This window comes from Hyla sarda, unplaced genomic scaffold (genome assembly GCF_029499605.1).
Source record: "Hyla sarda isolate aHylSar1 unplaced genomic scaffold, aHylSar1.hap1 scaffold_144, whole genome shotgun sequence".
Lineage (NCBI taxonomy): Eukaryota > Metazoa > Chordata > Amphibia > Anura > Hylidae > Hyla > Hyla sarda.
The window spans coordinates 1-22877 of NW_026608070.1; the positions used below are offsets into that span (position 1 = coordinate 1).

Sequence of the window (22877 nt, forward strand, 5' to 3'; positions counted from 1 at the left end):
AAGGGTTCCTGGCAAATCCGGGTTATGGATTGCATTTAAAAAGGCCCCGTGGGAGTGCAATGGGCCCCTGTCTTGCTGCTTAGCAATAATGGTATGGGTTTAGGTTCTGCTGTGTGTACTGGTGGTTGACTGCCCCCCAGCCCAGAGTGTGCATGGAAAATTGTCTGGCAGCCTCCCTGACAGCAAGCAGTGATAGTGCCCATGAAGGGGACCTTGTTGGGCCCGCCCCTTTCACGGTTATCGCTTCTCGGCCTTTTGGCTAAGATCAAGTGTAGTATCTGTTCTTATCAGTTTAATATCTGATACGTCCCCTATCTGGGGACCATATATTAAATGGATTTTTGAGAACGGGGGCCGATTTCGAAGCTTGCTTCCGTCGCCCTATGCATTGACCCGATATGGCAGTATCTTCGGGTACAGTGCACCACCCCCTTACAGGGTTAAAAAGAAAGATTCCTACTTTCATTGCTACCTGCTTGCTGGCTAGCCAGCTAGCCAGCCCTGTGGGCCTTGCTGCTGCTGCTGCTGCTGCTGCAGCCAAAAAACAAAAGGTGGTGCTGCTGCTGCTGCTTCTGCTGCTTCTGCTTGTGTCTGGCCGCTGTTGGAGCGTCCAGGCACAGGACTTCTGCTGCTGCTGACTAAATGGCCTCCTTAATTGGATCATTTGAGTAGCCAGCACACCTGTGCAGGTAGGGCATGACATGATAGGCAGCTGCCTTGATAGCGGGTGGGTGCTGAATGTTCCTAATTGACAAAATAAGATTAATGCTTATGAAGAAATATAAAATCTCATCCCTTCCCCAATATCGCGCCACACCCCTACCCCTTAATTCCCTGGTTGAACTTGATGGACATATGTCTTTTTTCGACCGTACTAACTATGTAACTATGTAACATAACATGGGGGGGTCTCCTGGCTGTTCACACAGGTGTGTCATTGCTGTACATTGACCATGCATTGCTTCTGTGGTATTGCAAAGGCAAAGACAAATGCTTCCAGCCATCCATTGCACTAATGGATTGGTCATCAGCTGGCTGTCTATGTCCCGCATCAATATAGACCAAAGTACAGAGGGTTAGGCTATGCTATAGTGCACCTACCTGATGCATCAGAAGGTGCGAGGCCCTTGCTAAATTCTGTGCACAGACTTTGAGATCTATGCTTTAGACTGTATCTAAACCTGCTCCAACATGGACTGACATTCTGGCCTACTTTCAGCCGATGCGACTTGTCTGTCGCTGAACAGTCGCTTTTTATGTATTCAGCACCTATGTATAATGTTGTAAAAATGCTCTAGAAGCTAAAGTCGCAGAAATGTCACACATATTTGGCCTGCAACTTTCTGTGCGACAAATTCAGACAGGAAAAATCAGTATAAATCCTTAGAAAATTATCCCCCAGTGTCTCCATCTGCTGGCGGTATTGAATAAGCATTGCTGCACTGATGGGGTATGCATTAGACGAAAAAAAAGAAGAAAAAGAAGAATAATACGCCCAGAAAAGAGGCGAAAAGGAGAAAAACGTAAAAAAACGTGAAAAAAAAGTAAGAGGAAGAGAAGGGAAAAAAAGGTGGAAATGGGTTTAAAAGTGATTTCGGCGGAGAATATATATATATATATATATATATATATATATATATATATATATATACGCGCACACACACACATATATATAAACGTATTCTCCGTTGAGATATTGCAGCCGCTGCTGTGTCCAGGCCCAGGAGCCTTAGCACTGTGCTGTGATGTCACTCAATACCACTGACATCACTAGGTGTAAACAACATCTCTCCTTTGCTGTGTATGTGACTATGGAGCTGTTTGGTGATGTCGTCTATTATGGCCTTCATAGAAGCAACAGGAGATTGTTGCATCCATCTAGAACCCTCAGAACTACAGTGCTATGATGTCACTCACTTCCACAGGCCTTGCAGAGTGTAAACAACAACAACCCAGCTTTGTTGTGTATGTAACCATAGGGATTGTGATGTCACCTAGAACCTTCACAGCAGCGACAGCTTTATGAGGAGCATCAGCACTGCTCTGCCTGAGCAGAACCATCACCGCCATAGGTTGTCAAATAACCCGGATTTAACCCACACAGGTAAGTCCAATGGGGTGCAGGCATGTCCTCTATGCTTACAGCTTCCCGTGGGTGTTGGTTTGATACCGTTTGGGGACAGCCAAGGAGGCATCTGCAGGCAACAAAGGTAGGTGTGTGCTTGTGTGTGTGTTTCCTATGCAGATCCTAAGCCCAGTGTCACATGCAAGTAGGAGGAGTAAGAAGGGTTCCTGGCAAATCCGGGTTATGGATTGCATTTAAAAAGGCCCCGTGGGAGTGCAATGGGCCCCTGTCTTGCTGCTTAGCAATAATGGTATGGGTTTAGGTTCTGCTGTGTGTACTGGTGGTTGACTGCCCCCCAGCCCAGAGTGTGCATGGAAAATTGTCTGGCAGCCTCCCTGACAGCAAGCAGTGATAGTGCCCATGAAGGGGACCTTGTTGGGCCCGCCCCTTTCACGGTTATCGCTTCTCGGCCTTTTGGCTAAGATCAAGTGTAGTATCTGTTCTTATCAGTTTAATATCTGATACGTCCCCTATCTGGGGACCATATATTAAATGGATTTTTGAGAACGGGGGCCGATTTCGAAGCTTGCTTCCGTCGCCCTATGCATTGACCCGATATGGCAGTATCTTCGGGTACAGTGCACCACCCCCTTACAGGGTTAAAAAGAAAGATTCCTACTTTCATTGCTACCTGCTTGCTGGCTAGCCAGCTAGCCAGCCCTGTGGGCCTTGCTGCTGCTGCTGCTGCTGCTGCAGCCAAAAAACAAAAGGTGGTGCTGCTGCTGCTTCTGCTGCTTCTGCTTGTGTCTGGCCGCTGTTGGAGCGTCCAGGCACAGGACTTCTGCTGCTGCTGACTAAATGGCCTCCTTAATTGGATCATTTGAGTAGCCAGCACACCTGTGCAGGTAGGGCATGACATGATAGGCAGCTGCCTTGATAGCGGGTGGGTGCTGAATGTTCCTAATTGACAAAATAAGATTAATGCTTATGAAGAAATATAAAATCTCATCCCTTCCCCAATATCGCGCCACACCCCTACCCCTTAATTCCCTGGTTGAACTTGATGGACATATGTCTTTTTTCGACCGTACTAACTATGTAACTATGTAACATAACATGGGGGGGTCTCCTGGCTGTTCACACAGGTGTGTCATTGCTGTACATTGACCATGCATTGCTTCTGTGGTATTGCAAAGGCAAAGACAAATGCTTCCAGCCATCCATTGCACTAATGGATTGGTCATCAGCTGGCTGTCTATGTCCCGCATCAATATAGACCAAAGTACAGAGGGTTAGGCTATGCTATAGTGCACCTACCTGATGCATCAGAAGGTGCGAGGCCCTTGCTAAATTCTGTGCACAGACTTTGAGATCTATGCTTTAGACTGTATCTAAACCTGCTCCAACATGGACTGACATTCTGGCCTACTTTCAGCCGATGCGACTTGTCTGTCGCTGAACAGTCGCTTTTTATGTATTCAGCACCTATGTATAATGTTGTAAAAATGCTCTAGAAGCTAAAGTCGCAGAAATGTCACACATATTTGGCCTGCAACTTTCTGTGCGACAAATTCAGACAGGAAAAATCAGTATAAATCCTTAGAAAATTATCCCCCAGTGTCTCCATCTGCTGGCGGTATTGAATAAGCATTGCTGCACTGATGGGGTATGCATTAGACGAAAAAAAAGAAGAAAAAGAAGAATAATACGCCCAGAAAAGAGGCGAAAAGGAGAAAAACGTAAAAAAACGTGAAAAAAAAGTAAGAGGAAGAGAAGGGAAAAAAAGGTGGAAATGGGTTTAAAAGTGATTTCGGCGGAGAAATATATATATATATATATATATATATATATATATATATATATATACGCGCACACACACACATATATATAAACGTATTCTCCGTTGAGATATTGCAGCCGCTGCTGTGTCCAGGCCCAGGAGCCTTAGCACTGTGCTGTGATGTCACTCAATACCACTGACATCACTAGGTGTAAACAACATCTCTCCTTTGCTGTGTATGTGACTATGGAGCTGTTTGGTGATGTCGTCTATTATGGCCTTCATAGAAGCAACAGGAGATTGTTGCATCCATCTAGAACCCTCAGAACTACAGTGCTATGATGTCACTCACTTCCACAGGCCTTGCAGAGTGTAAACAACAACAACCCAGCTTTGTTGTGTATGTAACCATAGGGATTGTGATGTCACCTAGAACCTTCACAGCAGCGACAGCTTTATGAGGAGCATCAGCACTGCTCTGCCTGAGCAGAACCATCACCGCCATAGGTTGTCAAATAACCCGGATTTAACCCACACAGGTAAGTCCAATGGGGTGCAGGCATGTCCTCTATGCTTACAGCTTCCCGTGGGTGTTGGTTTGATACCGTTTGGGGACAGCCAAGGAGGCATCTGCAGGCAACAAAGGTAGGTGTGTGCTTGTGTGTGTGTTTCCTATGCAGATCCTAAGCCCAGTGTCACATGCAAGTAGGAGGAGTAAGAAGGGTTCCTGGCAAATCCGGGTTATGGATTGCATTTAAAAAGGCCCCGTGGGAGTGCAATGGGCCCCTGTCTTGCTGCTTAGCAATAATGGTATGGGTTTAGGTTCTGCTGTGTGTACTGGTGGTTGACTGCCCCCCAGCCCAGAGTGTGCATGGAAAATTGTCTGGCAGCCTCCCTGACAGCAAGCAGTGATAGTGCCCATGAAGGGGACCTTGTTGGGCCCGCCCCTTTCACGGTTATCGCTTCTCGGCCTTTTGGCTAAGATCAAGTGTAGTATCTGTTCTTATCAGTTTAATATCTGATACGTCCCCTATCTGGGGACCATATATTAAATGGATTTTTGAGAACGGGGGCCGATTTCGAAGCTTGCTTCCGTCGCCCTATGCATTGACCCGATATGGCAGTATCTTCGGGTACAGTGCACCACCCCCTTACAGGGTTAAAAAGAAAGATTCCTACTTTCATTGCTACCTGCTTGCTGGCTAGCCAGCTAGCCAGCCCTGTGGGCCTTGCTGCTGCTGCTGCTGCTGCTGCAGCCAAAAAACAAAAGGTGGTGCTGCTGCTGCTTCTGCTGCTTCTGCTTGTGTCTGGCCGCTGTTGGAGCGTCCAGGCACAGGACTTCTGCTGCTGCTGACTAAATGGCCTCCTTAATTGGATCATTTGAGTAGCCAGCACACCTGTGCAGGTAGGGCATGACATGATAGGCAGCTGCCTTGATAGCGGGTGGGTGCTGAATGTTCCTAATTGACAAAATAAGATTAATGCTTATGAAGAAATATAAAATCTCATCCCTTCCCCAATATCGCGCCACACCCCTACCCCTTAATTCCCTGGTTGAACTTGATGGACATATGTCTTTTTTCGACCGTACTAACTATGTAACTATGTAACATAACATGGGGGGGTCTCCTGGCTGTTCACACAGGTGTGTCATTGCTGTACATTGACCATGCATTGCTTCTGTGGTATTGCAAAGGCAAAGACAAATGCTTCCAGCCATCCATTGCACTAATGGATTGGTCATCAGCTGGCTGTCTATGTCCCGCATCAATATAGACCAAAGTACAGAGGGTTAGGCTATGCTATAGTGCACCTACCTGATGCATCAGAAGGTGCGAGGCCCTTGCTAAATTCTGTGCACAGACTTTGAGATCTATGCTTTAGACTGTATCTAAACCTGCTCCAACATGGACTGACATTCTGGCCTACTTTCAGCCGATGCGACTTGTCTGTCGCTGAACAGTCGCTTTTTATGTATTCAGCACCTATGTATAATGTTGTAAAAATGCTCTAGAAGCTAAAGTCGCAGAAATGTCACACATATTTGGCCTGCAACTTTCTGTGCGACAAATTCAGACAGGAAAAATCAGTATAAATCCTTAGAAAATTATCCCCCAGTGTCTCCATCTGCTGGCGGTATTGAATAAGCATTGCTGCACTGATGGGGTATGCATTAGACGAAAAAAAAGAAGAAAAAGAAGAATAATACGCCCAGAAAAGAGGCGAAAAGGAGAAAAACGTAAAAAAACGTGAAAAAAAAGTAAGAGGAAGAGAAGGGAAAAAAAGGTGGAAATGGGTTTAAAAGTGATTTCGGCGGAGAAATATATATATATATATATATATATATATATATATATATATACGCGCACACACACACATATATATAAACGTATTCTCCGTTGAGATATTGCAGCCGCTGCTGTGTCCAGGCCCAGGAGCCTTAGCACTGTGCTGTGATGTCACTCAATACCACTGACATCACTAGGTGTAAACAACATCTCTCCTTTGCTGTGTATGTGACTATGGAGCTGTTTGGTGATGTCGTCTATTATGGCCTTCATAGAAGCAACAGGAGATTGTTGCATCCATCTAGAACCCTCAGAACTACAGTGCTATGATGTCACTCACTTCCACAGGCCTTGCAGAGTGTAAACAACAACAACCCAGCTTTGTTGTGTATGTAACCATAGGGATTGTGATGTCACCTAGAACCTTCACAGCAGCGACAGCTTTATGAGGAGCATCAGCACTGCTCTGCCTGAGCAGAACCATCACCGCCATAGGTTGTCAAATAACCCGGATTTAACCCACACAGGTAAGTCCAATGGGGTGCAGGCATGTCCTCTATGCTTACAGCTTCCCGTGGGTGTTGGTTTGATACCGTTTGGGGACAGCCAAGGAGGCATCTGCAGGCAACAAAGGTAGGTGTGTGCTTGTGTGTGTGTTTCCTATGCAGATCCTAAGCCCAGTGTCACATGCAAGTAGGAGGAGTAAGAAGGGTTCCTGGCAAATCCGGGTTATGGATTGCATTTAAAAAGGCCCCGTGGGAGTGCAATGGGCCCCTGTCTTGCTGCTTAGCAATAATGGTATGGGTTTAGGTTCTGCTGTGTGTACTGGTGGTTGACTGCCCCCCAGCCCAGAGTGTGCATGGAAAATTGTCTGGCAGCCTCCCTGACAGCAAGCAGTGATAGTGCCCATGAAGGGGACCTTGTTGGGCCCGCCCCTTTCACGGTTATCGCTTCTCGGCCTTTTGGCTAAGATCAAGTGTAGTATCTGTTCTTATCAGTTTAATATCTGATACGTCCCCTATCTGGGGACCATATATTAAATGGATTTTTGAGAACGGGGGCCGATTTCGAAGCTTGCTTCCGTCGCCCTATGCATTGACCCGATATGGCAGTATCTTCGGGTACAGTGCACCACCCCCTTACAGGGTTAAAAAGAAAGATTCCTACTTTCATTGCTACCTGCTTGCTGGCTAGCCAGCTAGCCAGCCCTGTGGGCCTTGCTGCTGCTGCTGCTGCTGCTGCAGCCAAAAAACAAAAGGTGGTGCTGCTGCTGCTTCTGCTGCTTCTGCTTGTGTCTGGCCGCTGTTGGAGCGTCCAGGCACAGGACTTCTGCTGCTGCTGACTAAATGGCCTCCTTAATTGGATCATTTGAGTAGCCAGCACACCTGTGCAGGTAGGGCATGACATGATAGGCAGCTGCCTTGATAGCGGGTGGGTGCTGAATGTTCCTAATTGACAAAATAAGATTAATGCTTATGAAGAAATATAAAATCTCATCCCTTCCCCAATATCGCGCCACACCCCTACCCCTTAATTCCCTGGTTGAACTTGATGGACATATGTCTTTTTTCGACCGTACTAACTATGTAACTATGTAACATAACATGGGGGGGTCTCCTGGCTGTTCACACAGGTGTGTCATTGCTGTACATTGACCATGCATTGCTTCTGTGGTATTGCAAAGGCAAAGACAAATGCTTCCAGCCATCCATTGCACTAATGGATTGGTCATCAGCTGGCTGTCTATGTCCCGCATCAATATAGACCAAAGTACAGAGGGTTAGGCTATGCTATAGTGCACCTACCTGATGCATCAGAAGGTGCGAGGCCCTTGCTAAATTCTGTGCACAGACTTTGAGATCTATGCTTTAGACTGTATCTAAACCTGCTCCAACATGGACTGACATTCTGGCCTACTTTCAGCCGATGCGACTTGTCTGTCGCTGAACAGTCGCTTTTTATGTATTCAGCACCTATGTATAATGTTGTAAAAATGCTCTAGAAGCTAAAGTCGCAGAAATGTCACACATATTTGGCCTGCAACTTTCTGTGCGACAAATTCAGACAGGAAAAATCAGTATAAATCCTTAGAAAATTATCCCCCAGTGTCTCCATCTGCTGGCGGTATTGAATAAGCATTGCTGCACTGATGGGGTATGCATTAGACGAAAAAAAAGAAGAAAAAGAAGAATAATACGCCCAGAAAAGAGGCGAAAAGGAGAAAAACGTAAAAAAACGTGAAAAAAAAGTAAGAGGAAGAGAAGGGAAAAAAAGGTGGAAATGGGTTTAAAAGTGATTTCGGCGGAGAAATATATATATATATATATATATATATATATATATATATATATATACGCGCACACACACACATATATATAAACGTATTCTCCGTTGAGATATTGCAGCCGCTGCTGTGTCCAGGCCCAGGAGCCTTAGCACTGTGCTGTGATGTCACTCAATACCACTGACATCACTAGGTGTAAACAACATCTCTCCTTTGCTGTGTATGTGACTATGGAGCTGTTTGGTGATGTCGTCTATTATGGCCTTCATAGAAGCAACAGGAGATTGTTGCATCCATCTAGAACCCTCAGAACTACAGTGCTATGATGTCACTCACTTCCACAGGCCTTGCAGAGTGTAAACAACAACAACCCAGCTTTGTTGTGTATGTAACCATAGGGATTGTGATGTCACCTAGAACCTTCACAGCAGCGACAGCTTTATGAGGAGCATCAGCACTGCTCTGCCTGAGCAGAACCATCACCGCCATAGGTTGTCAAATAACCCGGATTTAACCCACACAGGTAAGTCCAATGGGGTGCAGGCATGTCCTCTATGCTTACAGCTTCCCGTGGGTGTTGGTTTGATACCGTTTGGGGACAGCCAAGGAGGCATCTGCAGGCAACAAAGGTAGGTGTGTGCTTGTGTGTGTGTTTCCTATGCAGATCCTAAGCCCAGTGTCACATGCAAGTAGGAGGAGTAAGAAGGGTTCCTGGCAAATCCGGGTTATGGATTGCATTTAAAAAGGCCCCGTGGGAGTGCAATGGGCCCCTGTCTTGCTGCTTAGCAATAATGGTATGGGTTTAGGTTCTGCTGTGTGTACTGGTGGTTGACTGCCCCCCAGCCCAGAGTGTGCATGGAAAATTGTCTGGCAGCCTCCCTGACAGCAAGCAGTGATAGTGCCCATGAAGGGGACCTTGTTGGGCCCGCCCCTTTCACGGTTATCGCTTCTCGGCCTTTTGGCTAAGATCAAGTGTAGTATCTGTTCTTATCAGTTTAATATCTGATACGTCCCCTATCTGGGGACCATATATTAAATGGATTTTTGAGAACGGGGGCCGATTTCGAAGCTTGCTTCCGTCGCCCTATGCATTGACCCGATATGGCAGTATCTTCGGGTACAGTGCACCACCCCCTTACAGGGTTAAAAAGAAAGATTCCTACTTTCATTGCTACCTGCTTGCTGGCTAGCCAGCTAGCCAGCCCTGTGGGCCTTGCTGCTGCTGCTGCTGCTGCTGCAGCCAAAAAACAAAAGGTGGTGCTGCTGCTGCTTCTGCTGCTTCTGCTTGTGTCTGGCCGCTGTTGGAGCGTCCAGGCACAGGACTTCTGCTGCTGCTGACTAAATGGCCTCCTTAATTGGATCATTTGAGTAGCCAGCACACCTGTGCAGGTAGGGCATGACATGATAGGCAGCTGCCTTGATAGCGGGTGGGTGCTGAATGTTCCTAATTGACAAAATAAGATTAATGCTTATGAAGAAATATAAAATCTCATCCCTTCCCCAATATCGCGCCACACCCCTACCCCTTAATTCCCTGGTTGAACTTGATGGACATATGTCTTTTTTCGACCGTACTAACTATGTAACTATGTAACATAACATGGGGGGGTCTCCTGGCTGTTCACACAGGTGTGTCATTGCTGTACATTGACCATGCATTGCTTCTGTGGTATTGCAAAGGCAAAGACAAATGCTTCCAGCCATCCATTGCACTAATGGATTGGTCATCAGCTGGCTGTCTATGTCCCGCATCAATATAGACCAAAGTACAGAGGGTTAGGCTATGCTATAGTGCACCTACCTGATGCATCAGAAGGTGCGAGGCCCTTGCTAAATTCTGTGCACAGACTTTGAGATCTATGCTTTAGACTGTATCTAAACCTGCTCCAACATGGACTGACATTCTGGCCTACTTTCAGCCGATGCGACTTGTCTGTCGCTGAACAGTCGCTTTTTATGTATTCAGCACCTATGTATAATGTTGTAAAAATGCTCTAGAAGCTAAAGTCGCAGAAATGTCACACATATTTGGCCTGCAACTTTCTGTGCGACAAATTCAGACAGGAAAAATCAGTATAAATCCTTAGAAAATTATCCCCCAGTGTCTCCATCTGCTGGCGGTATTGAATAAGCATTGCTGCACTGATGGGGTATGCATTAGACGAAAAAAAAGAAGAAAAAGAAGAATAATACGCCCAGAAAAGAGGCGAAAAGGAGAAAAACGTAAAAAAACGTGAAAAAAAAGTAAGAGGAAGAGAAGGGAAAAAAAGGTGGAAATGGGTTTAAAAGTGATTTCGGCGGAGAATATATATATATATATATATATATATATATATATATATATATATACGCGCACACACACACATATATATAAACGTATTCTCCGTTGAGATATTGCAGCCGCTGCTGTGTCCAGGCCCAGGAGCCTTAGCACTGTGCTGTGATGTCACTCAATACCACTGACATCACTAGGTGTAAACAACATCTCTCCTTTGCTGTGTATGTGACTATGGAGCTGTTTGGTGATGTCGTCTATTATGGCCTTCATAGAAGCAACAGGAGATTGTTGCATCCATCTAGAACCCTCAGAACTACAGTGCTATGATGTCACTCACTTCCACAGGCCTTGCAGAGTGTAAACAACAACAACCCAGCTTTGTTGTGTATGTAACCATAGGGATTGTGATGTCACCTAGAACCTTCACAGCAGCGACAGCTTTATGAGGAGCATCAGCACTGCTCTGCCTGAGCAGAACCATCACCGCCATAGGTTGTCAAATAACCCGGATTTAACCCACACAGGTAAGTCCAATGGGGTGCAGGCATGTCCTCTATGCTTACAGCTTCCCGTGGGTGTTGGTTTGATACCGTTTGGGGACAGCCAAGGAGGCATCTGCAGGCAACAAAGGTAGGTGTGTGCTTGTGTGTGTGTTTCCTATGCAGATCCTAAGCCCATTGTCACATGCAAGTAGGAGGAGTAAGAAGGGTTCCTGGCAAATCCGGGTTATGGATTGCATTTAAAAAGGCCCCGTGGGAGTGCAATGGGCCCCTGTCTTGCTGCTTAGCAATAATGGTATGGGTTTAGGTTCTGCTGTGTGTACTGGTGGTTGACTGCCCCCCAGCCCAGAGTGTGCATGGAAAATTGTCTGGCAGCCTCCCTGACAGCAAGCAGTGATAGTGCCCATGAAGGGGACCTTGTTGGGCCCGCCCCTTTCACGGTTATCGCTTCTCGGCCTTTTGGCTAAGATCAAGTGTAGTATCTGTTCTTATCAGTTTAATATCTGATACGTCCCCTATCTGGGGACCATATATTAAATGGATTTTTGAGAACGGGGGCCGATTTCGAAGCTTGCTTCCGTCGCCCTATGCATTGACCCGATATGGCAGTATCTTCGGGTACAGTGCACCACCCCCTTACAGGGTTAAAAAGAAAGATTCCTACTTTCATTGCTACCTGCTTGCTGGCTAGCCAGCTAGCCAGCCCTGTGGGCCTTGCTGCTGCTGCTGCTGCTGCTGCAGCCAAAAAACAAAAGGTGGTGCTGCTGCTGCTTCTGCTGCTTCTGCTTGTGTCTGGCCGCTGTTGGAGCGTCCAGGCACAGGACTTCTGCTGCTGCTGACTAAATGGCCTCCTTAATTGGATCATTTGAGTAGCCAGCACACCTGTGCAGGTAGGGCATGACATGATAGGCAGCTGCCTTGATAGCGGGTGGGTGCTGAATGTTCCTAATTGACAAAATAAGATTAATGCTTATGAAGAAATATAAAATCTCATCCCTTCCCCAATATCGCGCCACACCCCTACCCCTTAATTCCCTGGTTGAACTTGATGGACATATGTCTTTTTTCGACCGTACTAACTATGTAACTATGTAACATAACATGGGGGGGTCTCCTGGCTGTTCACACAGGTGTGTCATTGCTGTACATTGACCATGCATTGCTTCTGTGGTATTGCAAAGGCAAAGACAAATGCTTCCAGCCATCCATTGCACTAATGGATTGGTCATCAGCTGGCTGTCTATGTCCCGCATCAATATAGACCAAAGTACAGAGGGTTAGGCTATGCTATAGTGCACCTACCTGATGCATCAGAAGGTGCGAGGCCCTTGCTAAATTCTGTGCACAGACTTTGAGATCTATGCTTTAGACTGTATCTAAACCTGCTCCAACATGGACTGACATTCTGGCCTACTTTCAGCCGATGCGACTTGTCTGTCGCTGAACAGTCGCTTTTTATGTATTCAGCACCTATGTATAATGTTGTAAAAATGCTCTAGAAGCTAAAGTCGCAGAAATGTCACACATATTTGGCCTGCAACTTTCTGTGCGACAAATTCAGACAGGAAAAATCAGTATAAATCCTTAGAAAATTATCCCCCAGTGTCTCCATCTGCTGGCGGTATTGAATAAGCATTGCTGCACTGATGGGGTATGCATTAGACGAAAAAAAAGAAGAAAAAGAAGAATAATACGCCCAGAAAAGAGGCGAAAAGGAGAAAAACGTAAAAAAACGTGAAAAAAAAGTAAGAGGAAGAGAAGGGAAAAAAAGGTGGAAATGGGTTTAAAAGTGATTTCGGCGGAGAAATATATATATATATATATATATATATATATATATATATATATATATACGCGCACACACACACATATATATAAACGTATTCTCCGTTGAGATATTGCAGCCGCTGCTGTGTCCAGGCCCAGGAGCCTTAGCACTGTGCTGTGATGTCACTCAATACCACTGACATCACTAGGTGTAAACAACATCTCTCCTTTGCTGTGTATGTGACTATGGAGCTGTTTGGTGATGTCGTCTATTATGGCCTTCATAGAAGCAACAGGAGATTGTTGCATCCATCTAGAACCCTCAGAACTACAGTGCTATGATGTCACTCACTTCCACAGGCCTTGCAGAGTGTAAACAACAACAACCCAGCTTTGTTGTGTATGTAACCATAGGGATTGTGATGTCACCTAGAACCTTCACAGCAGCGACAGCTTTATGAGGAGCATCAGCACTGCTCTGCCTGAGCAGAACCATCACCGCCATAGGTTGTCAAATAACCCGGATTTAACCCACACAGGTAAGTCCAATGGGGTGCAGGCATGTCCTCTATGCTTACAGCTTCCCGTGGGTGTTGGTTTGATACCGTTTGGGGACAGCCAAGGAGGCATCTGCAGGCAACAAAGGTAGGTGTGTGCTTGTGTGTGTGTTTCCTATGCAGATCCTAAGCCCAGTGTCACATGCAAGTAGGAGGAGTAAGAAGGGTTCCTGGCAAATCCGGGTTATGGATTGCATTTAAAAAGGCCCCGTGGGAGTGCAATGGGCCCCTGTCTTGCTGCTTAGCAATAATGGTATGGGTTTAGGTTCTGCTGTGTGTACTGGTGGTTGACTGCCCCCCAGCCCAGAGTGTGCATGGAAAATTGTCTGGCAGCCTCCCTGACAGCAAGCAGTGATAGTGCCCATGAAGGGGACCTTGTTGGGCCCGCCCCTTTCACGGTTATCGCTTCTCGGCCTTTTGGCTAAGATCAAGTGTAGTATCTGTTCTTATCAGTTTAATATCTGATACGTCCCCTATCTGGGGACCATATATTAAATGGATTTTTGAGAACGGGGGCCGATTTCGAAGCTTGCTTCCGTCGCCCTATGCATTGACCCGATGTGGCAGTATCTTCGGGTACAGTGCACCACCCCCTTACAGGGTTAAAAAGAAAGATTCCTACTTTCATTGCTACCTGCTTGCTGGCTAGCCAGCTAGCCAGCCCTGTGGGCCTTGCTGCTGCTGCTGCTGCTGCTGCAGCCAAAAAACAAAAGGTGGTGCTGCTGCTGCTTCTGCTGCTTCTGCTTGTGTCTGGCCGCTGTTGGAGCGTCCAGGCACAGGACTTCTGCTGCTGCTGACTAAATGGCCTCCTTAATTGGATCATTTGAGTAGCCAGCACACCTGTGCAGGTAGGGCATGACATGATAGGCAGCTGCCTTGATAGCGGGTGGGTGCTGAATGTTCCTAATTGACAAAATAAGATTAATGCTTATGAAGAAATATAAAATCTCATCCCTTCCCCAATATCGCGCCACACCCCTACCCCTTAATTCCCTGGTTGAACTTGATGGACATATGTCTTTTTTCGACCGTACTAACTATGTAACTATGTAACATAACATGGGGGGGTCTCCTGGCTGTTCACACAGGTGTGTCATTGCTGTACATTGACCATGCATTGCTTCTGTGGTATTGCAAAGGCAAAGACAAATGCTTCCAGCCATCCATTGCACTAATGGATTGGTCATCAGCTGGCTGTCTATGTCCCGCATCAATATAGACCAAAGTACAGAGGGTTAGGCTATGCTATAGTGCACCTACCTGATGCATCAGAAGGTGCGAGGCCCTTGCTAAATTCTGTGCACAGACTTTGAGATCTATGCTTTAGACTGTATCTAAACCTGCTCCAACATGGACTGACATTCTGGCCTACTTTCAGCCGATGCGACTTGTCTGTCGCTGAACAGTCGCTTTTTATGTATTCAGCACCTATGTATAATGTTGTAAAAATGCTCTAGAAGCTAAAGTCGCAGAAATGTCACACATATTTGGCCTGCAACTTTCTGTGCGACAAATTCAGACAGGAAAAATCAGTATAAATCCTTAGAAAATTATCCCCCAGTGTCTCCATCTGCTGGCGGTATTGAATAAGCATTGCTGCACTGATGGGGTATGCATTAGACGAAAAAAAAGAAGAAAAAGAAGAATAATACGCCCAGAAAAGAGGCGAAAAGGAGAAAAACGTAAAAAAACGTGAAAAAAAAGTAAGAGGAAGAGAAGGGAAAAAAAGGTGGAAATGGGTTTAAAAGTGATTTCGGCGGAGAAATATATATATATATATATATATATATATATATATATATATATATATACGCGCACACACACACATATATATAAACGTATTCTCCGTTGAGATATTGCAGCCGCTGCTGTGTCCAGGCCCAGGAGCCTTAGCACTGTGCTGTGATGTCACTCAATACCACTGACATCACTAGGTGTAAACAACATCTCTCCTTTGCTGTGTATGTGACTATGGAGCTGTTTGGTGATGTCGTCTATTATGGCCTTCATAGAAGCAACAGGAGATTGTTGCATCCATCTAGAACCCTCAGAACTACAGTGCTATGATGTCACTCACTTCCACAGGCCTTGCAGAGTGTAAACAACAACAACCCAGCTTTGTTGTGTATGTAACCATAGGGATTGTGATGTCACCTAGAACCTTCACAGCAGCGACAGCTTTATGAGGAGCATCAGCACTGCTCTGCCTGAGCAGAACCATCACCGCCATAGGTTGTCAAATAACCCGGATTTAACCCACACAGGTAAGTCCAATGGGGTGCAGGCATGTCCTCTATGCTTACAGCTTCCCGTGGGTGTTGGTTTGATACCGTTTGGGGACAGCCAAGGAGGCATCTGCAGGCAACAAAGGTAGGTGTGTGCTTGTGTGTGTGTTTCCTATGCAGATCCTAAGCCCAGTGTCACATGCAAGTAGGAGGAGTAAGAAGGGTTCCTGGCAAATCCGGGTTATGGATTGCATTTAAAAAGGCCCCGTGGGAGTGCAATGGGCCCCTGTCTTGCTGCTTAGCAATAATGGTATGGGTTTAGGTTCTGCTGTGTGTACTGGTGGTTGACTGCCCCCCAGCCCAGAGTGTGCATGGAAAATTGTCTGGCAGCCTCCCTGACAGCAAGCAGTGATAGTGCCCATGAAGGGGACCTTGTTGGGCCCGCCCCTTTCACGGTTATCGCTTCTCGGCCTTTTGGCTAAGATCAAGTGTAGTATCTGTTCTTATCAGTTTAATATCTGATACGTCCCCTATCTGGGGACCATATATTAAATGGATTTTTGAGAACGGGGGCCGATTTCGAAGCTTGCTTCCGTCGCCCTATGCATTGACCCGATATGGCAGTATCTTCGGGTACAGTGCACCACCCCCTTACAGGGTTAAAAAGAAAGATTCCTACTTTCATTGCTACCTGCTTGCTGGCTAGCCAGCTAGCCAGCCCTGTGGGCCTTGCTGCTGCTGCTGCTGCTGCTGCAGCCAAAAAACAAAAGGTGGTGCTGCTGCTGCTTCTGCTGCTTCTGCTTGTGTCTGGCCGCTGTTGGAGCGTCCAGGCACAGGACTTCTGCTGCTGCTGACTAAATGGCCTCCTTAATTGGATCATTTGAGTAGCCAGCACACCTGTGCAGGTAGGGCATGACATGATAGGCAGCTGCCTTGATAGCGGGTGGGTGCTGAATGTTCCTAATTGACAAAATAAGATTAATGCTTATGAAGAAATATAAAATCTCATCCCTTCCCCAATATCGCGCCACACCCCTACCCCTTAATTCCCTGGTTGAACTTGATGGACATATGTCTTTTTTCGACCGTACTAACTATGTAACTATGTAACATAACATGGGGGGGTCTCCTGGCTGTTCACACAGGTGTGTCATTGCTGTACATTGACCATGCATTGCTTCTGTGGTATTGCAAAGGCAAAGACAAATGCTTCCAGCCATCCATTGCACTAATGGATTGGTCATCAGCTGGCTGTCTATGTCCCGCATCAATATAGACCAAAGTACAGAGGGTTAGGCTATGCTATAGTGCACCTACCTGATGCATCAGAAGGTGCGAGGCCCTTGCTAAATTCTGTGCACAGACTTTGAGATCTATGCTTTAGACTGTATCTAAACCTGCTCCAACATGGACTGACATTCTGGCCTACTTTCAGCCGATGCGACTTGTCTGTCGCTGAACAGTCGCTTTTTATGTATTCAGCACCTATGTATAATGTTGTAAAAATGCTCTAGAAGCTAAAGTCGCAGAAATGTCACACATATTTGGCCTGCAACTTTCTGTGCGACAAATTCAGACAGGAAAAATCAGTATAAATCCTTAGAAAATTATCCCCCAGTGTCTCCATCTGCTGGCGGTATTGAATAAGCATTGCTGCACTGATGGGGTATGCATTAGACGAAAAAAAAGAAGAAAAAGAAGAATAATACGCCCAGAAAAGAGGCGAAAAGGAGAAAAACGTAAAAAAACGTGAAAAAAAAGTAAGAGGAAGAGAAGGGAAAAAAAGGTGGAAATGGGTTTAAAAGTGATTTCGGCGGAGAAATATATATATATATATATATATATATATATATATATATATATATACGCGCACACACACACATATATATAAACGTATTCTCCGTTGAGATATTGCAGCCGCTGCTGTGTCCAGGCCCAGGAGCCTTAGCACTGTGCTGTGATGTCACTCAATACCACTGACATCACTAGGTGTAAACAACATCTCTCCTTTGCTGTGTATGTGACTATGGAGCTGTTTGGTGATGTCGTCTATTATGGCCTTCATAGAAGCAACAGGAGATTGTTGCATCCATCTAGAACCCTCAGAACTACAGTGCTATGATGTCACTCACTTCCACAGGCCTTGCAGAGTGTAAACAACAACAACCCAGCTTTGTTGTGTATGTAACCATAGGGATTGTGATGTCACCTAGAACCTTCACAGCAGCGACAGCTTTATGAGGAGCATCAGCACTGCTCTGCCTGAGCAGAACCATCACCGCCATAGGTTGTCAAATAACCCGGATTTAACCCACACAGGTAAGTCCAATGGGGTGCAGGCATGTCCTCTATGCTTACAGCTTCCCGTGGGTGTTGGTTTGATACCGTTTGGGGACAGCCAAGGAGGCATCTGCAGGCAACAAAGGTAGGTGTGTGCTTGTGTGTGTGTTTCCTATGCAGATCCTAAGCCCAGTGTCACATGCAAGTAGGAGGAGTAAGAAGGGTTCCTGGCAAATCCGGGTTATGGATTGCATTTAAAAAGGCCCCGTGGGAGTGCAATGGGCCCCTGTCTTGCTGCTTAGCAATAATGGTATGGGTTTAGGTTCTGCTGTGTGTACTGGTGGTTGACTGCCCCCCAGCCCAGAGTGTGCATGGAAAATTGTCTGGCAGCCTCCCTGACAGCAAGCAGTGATAGTGCCCATGAAGGGGACCTTGTTGGGCCCGCCCCTTTCACGGTTATCGCTTCTCGGCCTTTTGGCTAAGATCAAGTGTAGTATCTGTTCTTATCAGTTTAATATCTGATACGTCCCCTATCTGGGGACCATATATTAAATGGATTTTTGAGAACGGGGGCCGATTTCGAAGCTTGCTTCCGTCGCCCTATGCATTGACCCGATATGGCAGTATCTTCGGGTACAGTGCACCACCCCCTTACAGGGTTAAAAAGAAAGATTCCTACTTTCATTGCTACCTGCTTGCTGGCTAGCCAGCTAGCCAGCCCTGTGGGCCTTGCTGCTGCTGCTGCTGCTGCTGCAGCCAAAAAACAAAAGGTGGTGCTGCTGCTGCTTCTGCTGCTTCTGCTTGTGTCTGGCCGCTGTTGGAGCGTCCAGGCACAGGACTTCTGCTGCTGCTGACTAAATGGCCTCCTTAATTGGATCATTTGAGTAGCCAGCACACCTGTGCAGGTAGGGCATGACATGATAGGCAGCTGCCTTGATAGCGGGTGGGTGCTGAATGTTCCTAATTGACAAAATAAGATTAATGCTTATGAAGAAATATAAAATCTCATCCCTTCCCCAATATCGCGCCACACCCCTACCCCTTAATTCCCTGGTTGAACTTGATGGACATATGTCTTTTTTCGACCGTACTAACTATGTAACTATGTAACATAACATGGGGGGGTCTCCTGGCTGTTCACACAGGTGTGTCATTGCTGTACATTGACCATGCATTGCTTCTGTGGTATTGCAAAGGCAAAGACAAATGCTTCCAGCCATCCATTGCACTAATGGATTGGTCATCAGCTGGCTGTCTATGTCCCGCATCAATATAGACCAAAGTACAGAGGGTTAGGCTATGCTATAGTGCACCTACCTGATGCATCAGAAGGTGCGAGGCCCTTGCTAAATTCTGTGCACAGACTTTGAGATCTATGCTTTAGACTGTATCTAAACCTGCTCCAACATGGACTGACATTCTGGCCTACTTTCAGCCGATGCGACTTGTCTGTCGCTGAACAGTCGCTTTTTATGTATTCAGCACCTATGTATAATGTTGTAAAAATGCTCTAGAAGCTAAAGTCGCAGAAATGTCACACATATTTGGCCTGCAACTTTCTGTGCGACAAATTCAGACAGGAAAAATCAGTATAAATCCTTAGAAAATTATCCCCCAGTGTCTCCATCTGCTGGCGGTATTGAATAAGCATTGCTGCACTGATGGGGTATGCATTAGACGAAAAAAAAGAAGAAAAAGAAGAATAATACGCCCAGAAAAGAGGCGAAAAGGAGAAAAACGTAAAAAAACGTGAAAAAAAAGTAAGAGGAAGAGAAGGGAAAAAAAGGTGGAAATGGGTTTAAAAGTGATTTCGGCGGAGAAATATATATATATATATATATATATATATATATATATATATATATATACGCGCACACACACACATATATATAAACGTATTCTCCGTTGAGATATTGCAGCCGCTGCTGTGTCCAGGCCCAGGAGCCTTAGCACTGTGCTGTGATGTCACTCAATACCACTGACATCACTAGGTGTAAACAACATCTCTCCTTTGCTGTGTATGTGACTATGGAGCTGTTTGGTGATGTCGTCTATTATGGCCTTCATAGAAGCAACAGGAGATTGTTGCATCCATCTAGAACCCTCAGAACTACAGTGCTATGATGTCACTCACTTCCACAGGCCTTGCAGAGTGTAAACAACAACAACCCAGCTTTGTTGTGTATGTAACCATAGGGATTGTGATGTCACCTAGAACCTTCACAGCAGCGACAGCTTTATGAGGAGCATCAGCACTGCTCTGCCTGAGCAGAACCATCACCGCCATAGGTTGTCAAATAACCCGGATTTAACCCACACAGGTAAGTCCAATGGGGTGCAGGCATGTCCTCTATGCTTACAGCTTCCCGTGGGTGTTGGTTTGATACCGTTTGGGGACAGCCAAGGAGGCATCTGCAGGCAACAAAGGTAGGTGTGTGTGCTTGTGTGTGTGTTTCCTATGCAGATCCTAAGCCCAGTGTCACATGCAAGTAGGAGGAGTAAGAAGGGTTCCTGGCAAATCCGGGTTATGGATTGCATTTAAAAAGGCCCCGTGGGAGTGCAATGGGCCCCTGTCTTGCTGCTTAGCAATAATGGTATGGGTTTAGGTTCTGCTGTGTGTACTGGTGGTTGACTGCCCCCCAGCCCAGAGTGTGCATGGAAAATTGTCTGGCAGCCTCCCTGACAGCAAGCAGTGATAGTGCCCATGAAGGGGACCTTGTTGGGCCCGCCCCTTTCACGGTTATCGCTTCTCGGCCTTTTGGCTAAGATCAAGTGTAGTATCTGTTCTTATCAGTTTAATATCTGATACGTCCCCTATCTGGGGACCATATATTAAATGGATTTTTGAGAACGGGGGCCGATTTCGAAGCTTGCTTCCGTCGCCCTATGCATTGACCCGATGTGGCAGTATCTTCGGGTACAGTGCACCACCCCCTTACAGGGTTAAAAAGAAAGATTCCTACTTTCATTGCTACCTGCTTGCTGGCTAGCCAGCTAGCCAGCCCTGTGGGCCTTGCTGCTGCTGCTGCTGCTGCTGCAGCCAAAAAACAAAAGGTGGTGCTGCTGCTGCTTCTGCTGCTTCTGCTTGTGTCTGGCCGCTGTTGGAGCGTCCAGGCACAGGACTTCTGCTGCTGCTGACTAAATGGCCTCCTTAATTGGATCATTTGAGTAGCCAGCACACCTGTGCAGGTAGGGCATGACATGATAGGCAGCTGCCTTGATAGCGGGTGGGTGCTGAATGTTCCTAATTGACAAAATAAGATTAATGCTTATGAAGAAATATAAAATCTCATCCCTTCCCCAATATCGCGCCACACCCCTACCCCTTAATTCCCTGGTTGAACTTGATGGACATATGTCTTTTTTCGACCGTACTAACTATGTAACTATGTAACATAACATGGGGGGGTCTCCTGGCTGTTCACACAGGTGTGTCATTGCTGTACATTGACCATGCATTGCTTCTGTGGTATTGCAAAGGCAAAGACAAATGCTTCCAGCCATCCATTGCACTAATGGATTGGTCATCAGCTGGCTGTCTATGTCCCGCATCAATATAGACCAAAGTACAGAGGGTTAGGCTATGCTATAGTGCACCTACCTGATGCATCAGAAGGTGCGAGGCCCTTGCTAAATTCTGTGCACAGACTTTGAGATCTATGCTTTAGACTGTATCTAAACCTGCTCCAACATGGACTGACATTCTGGCCTACTTTCAGCCGATGCGACTTGTCTGTCGCTGAACAGTCGCTTTTTATGTATTCAGCACCTATGTATAATGTTGTAAAAATGCTCTAGAAGCTAAAGTCGCAGAAATGTCACACATATTTGGCCTGCAACTTTCTGTGCGACAAATTCAGACAGGAAAAATCAGTATAAATCCTTAGAAAATTATCCCCCAGTGTCTCCATCTGCTGGCGGTATTGAATAAGCATTGCTGCACTGATGGGGTATGCATTAGACGAAAAAAAAGAAGAAAAAGAAGAATAATACGCCCAGAAAAGAGGCGAAAAGGAGAAAAACGTAAAAAAACGTGAAAAAAAAGTAAGAGGAAGAGAAGGGAAAAAAAGGTGGAAATGGGTTTAAAAGTGATTTCGGCGGAGAAATATATATATATATATATATATATATATATATATATATATATATATATATACGCGCACACACACACATATATATAAACGTATTCTCCGTTGAGATATTGCAGCCGCTGCTGTGTCCAGGCCCAGGAGCCTTAGCACTGTGCTGTGATGTCACTCAATACCACTGACATCACTAGGTGTAAACAACATCTCTCCTTTGCTGTGTATGTGACTATGGAGCTGTTTGGTGATGTCGTCTATTATGGCCTTCATAGAAGCAACAGGAGATTGTTGCATCCATCTAGAACCCTCAGAACTACAGTGCTATGATGTCACTCACTTCCACAGGCCTTGCAGAGTGTAAACAACAACAACCCAGCTTTGTTGTGTATGTAACCATAGGGATTGTGATGTCACCTAGAACCTTCACAGCAGCGACAGCTTTATGAGGAGCATCAGCACTGCTCTGCCTGAGCAGAACCATCACCGCCATAGGTTGTCAAATAACCCGGATTTAACCCACACAGGTAAGTCCAATGGGGTGCAGGCATGTCCTCTATGCTTACAGCTTCCCGTGGGTGTTGGTTTGATACCGTTTGGGGACAGCCAAGGAGGCATCTGCAGGCAACAAAGGTAGGTGTGTGCTTGTGTGTGTGTTTCCTATGCAGATCCTAAGCCCAGTGTCACATGCAAGTAGGAGGAGTAAGAAGGGTTCCTGGCAAATCCGGGTTATGGATTGCATTTAAAAAGGCCCCGTGGGAGTGCAATGGG

General features: G+C 46.0%; 10 non-coding genes across 10 annotated transcripts; all 10 read left to right on the forward strand.

Annotated features, from left to right (window-relative positions):
• The first annotated feature begins 239 nt into the window (after positions 1–239).
• On the forward strand, positions 240–430 carry LOC130307740 (U2 spliceosomal RNA). The gene has a single exon (XR_008856900.1). It is a non-coding gene; the product is annotated as a U2 spliceosomal RNA (small nuclear RNA).
• A 2093-nt stretch (positions 431–2523) lies between these two features.
• On the forward strand, positions 2524–2714 carry LOC130307753 (U2 spliceosomal RNA). Its single transcript, XR_008856912.1, has one exon. It is a non-coding gene; the product is annotated as a U2 spliceosomal RNA (small nuclear RNA).
• A 2089-nt stretch (positions 2715–4803) lies between these two features.
• LOC130307764 (U2 spliceosomal RNA) lies at positions 4804–4994 on the forward strand. The gene has a single exon (XR_008856923.1). It is a non-coding gene; the product is annotated as a U2 spliceosomal RNA (small nuclear RNA).
• Positions 4995–7079: 2085 nt separating this feature from the next.
• On the forward strand, positions 7080–7270 carry LOC130307775 (U2 spliceosomal RNA). The gene has a single exon (XR_008856934.1). It is a non-coding gene; the product is annotated as a U2 spliceosomal RNA (small nuclear RNA).
• A 2089-nt stretch (positions 7271–9359) lies between these two features.
• On the forward strand, positions 9360–9550 carry LOC130307786 (U2 spliceosomal RNA). Its single transcript, XR_008856945.1, has one exon. It is a non-coding gene; the product is annotated as a U2 spliceosomal RNA (small nuclear RNA).
• A 2088-nt stretch (positions 9551–11638) lies between these two features.
• LOC130307799 (U2 spliceosomal RNA) lies at positions 11639–11829 on the forward strand. The gene has a single exon (XR_008856957.1). It is a non-coding gene; the product is annotated as a U2 spliceosomal RNA (small nuclear RNA).
• A 2091-nt stretch (positions 11830–13920) lies between these two features.
• On the forward strand, positions 13921–14111 carry LOC130307772 (U2 spliceosomal RNA). Its single transcript, XR_008856931.1, has one exon. It is a non-coding gene; the product is annotated as a U2 spliceosomal RNA (small nuclear RNA).
• A 2091-nt stretch (positions 14112–16202) lies between these two features.
• Positions 16203–16393, forward strand: LOC130307810 (U2 spliceosomal RNA). The gene has a single exon (XR_008856966.1). It is a non-coding gene; the product is annotated as a U2 spliceosomal RNA (small nuclear RNA).
• A 2089-nt stretch (positions 16394–18482) lies between these two features.
• Positions 18483–18673, forward strand: LOC130307821 (U2 spliceosomal RNA). The gene has a single exon (XR_008856970.1). It is a non-coding gene; the product is annotated as a U2 spliceosomal RNA (small nuclear RNA).
• Positions 18674–20766: 2093 nt separating this feature from the next.
• Positions 20767–20957, forward strand: LOC130307773 (U2 spliceosomal RNA). Its single transcript, XR_008856932.1, has one exon. It is a non-coding gene; the product is annotated as a U2 spliceosomal RNA (small nuclear RNA).
• Positions 20958–22877: the final 1920 nt, after the last annotated feature.